The sequence below is a fragment of the Myotis davidii genome, unplaced genomic scaffold (genome assembly GCF_000327345.1).
Source record: "Myotis davidii unplaced genomic scaffold, ASM32734v1 scaffold436, whole genome shotgun sequence".
In the NCBI taxonomy this organism is placed as follows: domain Eukaryota; kingdom Metazoa; phylum Chordata; class Mammalia; order Chiroptera; family Vespertilionidae; genus Myotis; species Myotis davidii.
The window spans coordinates 1,234,493-1,240,376 of record NW_006292604.1 but is presented as its reverse complement, the minus strand read 5'-3'; the positions used below and the strand labels follow the sequence as shown (position 1 = coordinate 1,240,376).

Here is a 5,884-nt window from a genome sequence, read left to right as displayed (position 1 = left end):
TCAGATTTTATCTGCTAGCAGATGTCTTTCCACAACACCCCGGGCAACATGAGTTCCACTCTGCACTCTGTGATTTTCTTCACAACACTTTTACCATTGCAATTACACACCCCCATTGTTACTTGGATACTGTCTCCTGGTATCCCTAGATTGCAAGTAGCATGATTTCCTCATGTAGATCCTGTGCCTGTACAATGATTAGACCCAGATAAGAAGCACAATAAATATGTTCAGTAAATAATTGAATTTGCATTAAGACACACAGAAATTGTCCCTCAGTGGCGAATCCTGGAGTAAGCAGATAATTCGTACTCTTAGTTGAGGGTGACCGTTTTGGGGTCCTGAGGAAGCTTAGCAGTATCGTTTAGGGTTTGGAGCCAAAGACATCTGGGTTCATACCCGTAGCTCTACCACTTGCTAGCAGTGTTGCCGTAGGCAAATTATTGAACCTCTGTGAACTCCCTTTCCTAATATGTGACATGGAGGTAATAACATCTTTTTATAAGATTGTTGCAAAGATACATAATAAGGTGTGACAGTAGTTAGCATGCATAGCAATGAATAATGTTTAGTTACTACTTCCCTGTGCCAGGCCCTAGGCTGAGGGCTCCATAGTGCTGTCTCACTGCATGTTTTCATCAATCCTGTGCGACACAAACTATCATCCTCATTTTTAAATGAGGAACTTGAAAAATGGGATAAGTTTAAGGCCATATAGCCAGTAAATGGCAGGATCAGGATGAACTCAGGACTCTGTATTACAGAATTTAATCTTATAGGCCATACTGGCTTTTATATTGCACATGGAAGAATACTTCCAAGTGGAAAATAAGGAATTAATACTTAGGATGTCAGTCTAATATTTAGTATGTAAGTGGATAAAGGTAATCTGAAAAGAACAGAGAATTAAAGGTACATCAAGGTAGCATGTGGCTCCTAAGAGAGACAATTTGCAAAGAGCAGTCGCCTTTTTTTTTTTTTTTTTTTTTTGGTAGCTGTGGTTTCCAAGTCTAGCCCCAGGAGGCCTGATTGAACCCTGTGTCCTCTCCTTCCCATGTGTACCAGGTTGTTCGCTAGCTCTAGTTTTTGGTAAACTACCCTCTTGTTTGTTTTCTCTAGGTCATGGTGGATTGTGTTTTCATGGGTTTGTAACTTTTTATAGTAAAATCATCTTCTGGGTGTTGTTTTGTTCTGGGAAATATCTGTGGGCATTGAACCATGGAAGTGTCCTCACAGAATAGATTTCCATTTGCTTCTGTCTGGGCTCCATGAACTTAATCATGTAGACCAATTTTTATCTGTGGTTTCTTTACAGCATAGGTAACACAAATTTGGATCCAACTTTATTCTGGCATGAGCCTCAGGTTTAGACTTCTGATTAGAATACCCCTACCCCTAACAGGCCCAGTCAAATGGCCCAGTCAAATGCAGCTTTCTCTGGGCTAATGGTACTGTCATGTTCATAGAGGGACCAGGTCTCGGAGACAGTTGGATTTATCCAGGATTTTAAGCCTGTTTCATTTTAAAGGCCAAAGGATACATATTTTTTTCATGTGCAGATGTTAAACCTCAGCCCCACTATCTTGATCTATTTTCTGGCTGAAGCCCTCATGGACACCATCCTCTGCTTATGGTATTGGCTTCATCATCACTCATTTTTTCTATAACCGGGATAGTGCTCTTTTTTTTTTTTTTAGGTAGCTTTGTATTTTTGTGTGTGTCTTATTTTATTCAGAATTTCTGTGTTCATCATGAGAAGTGAGCCCATTTACAAGATCTCAGTCTGCCATGTTGCCAGAAACCCCAAAGCATAGAAGCAGAGAGTCAGTGACTTCTTGTGTGTGGAGGGGGCACCTGTTATGTAAAGAGGTTGAGAGGATTATGTAGCTAGAAAGGTAGGGTGGTGCTAGAGATGCAAAGAGATGGGCTGTATTCTGTAGGCTGTGCGGAGGCACAGAAGACTGGGTGTATAGCATATGAATTCTACATTTTTAAGACACTAACTTGGTAACACTGTGAAGAATGGACGGAACACAGAGATTAATGACATGGCAACAAATTAAAATGCTATTGAGCCCCGGCTGGTGTTTCTCAGTGGTTAGAGTGTCAGACTAAGCACCAAAGGGTTTGATTCCCAGTCAAGGGCACATACCTGGGTTGTGGGTTTGCTCCCTGTCTCTGGTTTGGGTATGTATGGGAGGCAACCAGTCGATGTGTCTCTCTCACCTCGATGTCTTTCTCTCTCTCTCTCCCCCTCTCTCCCTCCTTCCCACTCTCTCTGAAAAACAATGGGAAAATATCCTCAGGTGGAGAATTAATAAAAAAAATGCTATTGAAAATGTCTAAGACAAGGATAGCTGAGAGATGGACCCCAGCATTGGAAACAGGAGAGAAAAGATAGACTCCAGAGAAAAGGAAAAGCTAGACTTCACAGCATTTGGAGACTGACTGCATAGGAGAGATGAAGGAGAGGGAGTCAAAGATAACTCCTAGGCTCATTATGGTTTGACTTATACTTTCTTGGAAATAGAGGTTATCACTGACTTGAAGTGTGGCACTGCCCATTCCCGTGCCATAAAATACCCTAATATGTGGTGGTATCTAGGAGAACCCAGGATTGTGGTAGGGCTGGGTCAATAGGCAGTGGGTGGGCTGATGGGCTTGCTTCTGGCTCAAAGGTTACATTTAACAATCCTATGTAGCGGATCACAGTAAGTACCTCCAACCTAGGTAGAAATCTTCCAATGTTGTGAATTCCATACTTCTTCCTACGCTGTCAGGAAGTGGGGTCTGATTGCTTTAGCTACACTTATGTTAACTGCATTCTCTGGTCTCCCAATTTTTGTATGTGATGGAAAGATAATGAGTTTTCAAGGTGAGTAGCTTTTTCTTTGTCTGGAAATGAAATATTTGGTCTGTAGTTGGAGAAAAGTGAAATTAAATGAAACCATACAAATTGACTAAAAAAATACCCCACTGTATGTTAGCAGTTTATAAACATTTTCTGCTGACAAAGCTCAGCAAACCTGGACAGAAATACTTTCACAAATTCGATTATAAGGCTTCCCTCACTGCAGCAGGAACTGGCTCAGCAAAGGAACTCAAAGAATAACCTCATATAATTTATCCTTTCCTTTTTTCTTTTAAGGAGAAATGCTATGGCAAGAAACACCTAGCGGTCTCACCATGTTGTACCAGTGCAAACCCATATGAATTCTTTCTATATAGAACTGCTCCTGCATTTTAGAAATAGGAGGGAGAGGGGCATGCTTTGGTCAGGCTGGTTGAGGCGTCATCAGAAATTATCCCCATCAACAAAGGCTCTTTACCTGCTTCCCCCAATTCTTTCCTCCAACTGCTTTTATTTGCTTAAAGATCGAAACCCATAAACTCCAGCAAACATGAGAAGACCTGAGTTTTTTGACTTGAAAAGAATGATTACAAGCCCGTGTCTGTGTTTTCAAAGACTAGGTCTCCAATTTAGCCCCGAGCTCTCAGGACGGTCACAGCTGCATTGCAGGGCTCCACAGGAAGCGTTGGGGTCGAACACAACGGCATTTTTAAGTTGAGAAACCTTTGAAGATCAAAATTTAAAAAGAAAAATCAACCCTACTGAGAGTCAACCATTTATGAATTGCGATCAAAGAGCACTGAACCAGGAGTCAGAAGAGCTGGATGCTGGTCTTCTCTTTGCCACTACCTGTCAAGTGTGACCTTAACAAGTCTCTTAACCTCTTGAGGCCTCCCTTTCTTCATTTGTAACATGAGGGAGACAGAACAGATTACTGGGTCCCTGATGGTGGTCAGTGGATGAGATGCAGTCAACCCTCTGAGAAACAATGAAAACTCAACAGTTTTGATTTGTAAGATTGGAATGTATGTCAGGAATCTTTAGCTTATATGGCTTCCCTGGGGATTCACATATGCAGCTAAGGTTGGAAACCATGGTCTGTGTGATTTTTTTATTTTGTTTTCTGTTTTATTTTAGAAATTCTTTTGAAAATATTTCAAACCTAAATAATTTCCAAAATAATATAATGGATATATATCCGTTATTATTATTAATACTTTTTCTAAATTATTTGAGAGTAAATTACAGATGTCATACTACTTTAACTCAAAATACTTCAGTGTGTATCTCCTTAGCAAGTACATTCTCTTTTATAATCATGGTACAAAGACAGCACTTGGGAAACTTAACATCGATTCAATATTATTGTCTAATATACCATCTGTTTTCAAAATTTGCCAATTTTCTCTATTCTGTCCATTATATCTGGTTGATTTTTAAAGGCATTTTTACATTTCTGAAACAAACTTATAGGAACATTGGAAGTACCATACAAAGAATTTTATTCTTGTACCATTTGGGAGTAAGCTGCCAATCTGATGCCCTATGCCATGGCCCCCAATACTCTGATGTGTATTTTCTACAGAAAATTTCTTTATATAACCACAGAGCAATAATCAAAGGGAGGAGATTAACATTGATACGTTACTCTTTTGTAGTCCTTAGTTATGCCAATTGTCTCAATAATATTTGTGATAGAAGAATATCCAGGTCAGAATCATGTGTTATATATAATTGTCATATCTCCTTTGTCTCTCTCAGTCTGAAATAGTTTCCCAGGCTTTCCTTAACTTTCATGACCTTGATATATTTGAAGATTTCAAACCATTTCCTTTTTTTTTAAACAGTGTAAATTTTTTATATTTAGAATTAGGCAGCTGGACTCAGTTTAGATGATCTCAATTTTGTTGGTAACATCCAAAGCATCATAGCCAGGAGCCAGTAGAACATATGCCCTCTTCTCCCCATCAGGCCTGATCGGGATGTTGACCTTGGCCACATCAATGTCCTAGAGCAGAGGTTCTCAACCTGTGGATCGCGGCCCCTTTGGCGATGGAACGACCCTTTCACAGGGCTCGCCTAAGACCATCCTGCATATCAGATATTTACATGACGATTCATAACAGTAGCAACATTACAGTTATGAAGTAGCAACGAAAATAATTTTATGGTTGGGTCACAACATGAGGAACTGTATTTAAAGGGCCAGAAGGTTGAGAACCACTGTCATAGAGCTTTTTCACAGCCTGTTTGATCTGGTGCTTGTTGGCCTTGACATCCACAGTGAACACCAGAGTATTGTCTTCTGTCTTCTTCACGGCTGACTCGGTGGTCAGGGGGAATTTGATGATGGCATAGTGGTCAAGCTTGTTTCTCCTGGGCGCTCTCTTCCGAGGATATTTAGGCTGCCTCCGGAGCCTTAGTGTCTTTGGCTGTCAGAAGATGGGTGAGGTGTGGATCTTCTTTGTGTGTGTGTGTGTGGCTGAGGACGCCTTTCAGCACCGTTGTCTTTGCCTTTACAGCCTTTGCTTTGGCTTCAGCTTTGGGAGGGGCACGGGCTTCCTTCTTTGCTTTCGGCTCCATCTTTGTAAAAAGGGTCGGGCCATTTCTTTGGAATGCCCTTCAGCATGGGTTTGTTTGATGTTATTTCACGTTTGTTAAGAGTGTTGTAGATGTGATGCCGTGCCCTTCTCATTCTACTTTATTAGGCGGCACTCAGTGTTGATATATCTTATTGCTGACAGTCTCCACTGGGATCACCTGATGGAGGTGGTGCTTTTCAGGCTTCTCCTCTGAAAAATTACTCTTTCTCCTTTCATAATGAATGAGTATTTTGAGGGGACCTACTTTGAAACTATGTAAATGTCTCATTCATCACTGTACATTCAATTTGTTCATTCATGGACTTATGGTTTCCTATTTTATTCGATGGGTTATAATCCATCACCACCATTGAGTATTCATTCTAATACTCAAATTTTCCTGATTTGGCCGTGGAAGCTGCTTCAAGCTCTGACATCTGTCCCTGTCATT

The 5,884-nt window shown here is 40.7% G+C and overlaps 1 pseudogene; it reads right to left on the bottom strand.

Annotated features, from left to right (window-relative positions):
- Window positions 1-4,739: 4,739 nt before the first annotated feature.
- On the bottom strand, window positions 4,740-5,434 carry LOC102774869 (annotated as a pseudogene).
- Window positions 5,435-5,884: the final 450 nt, after the last annotated feature.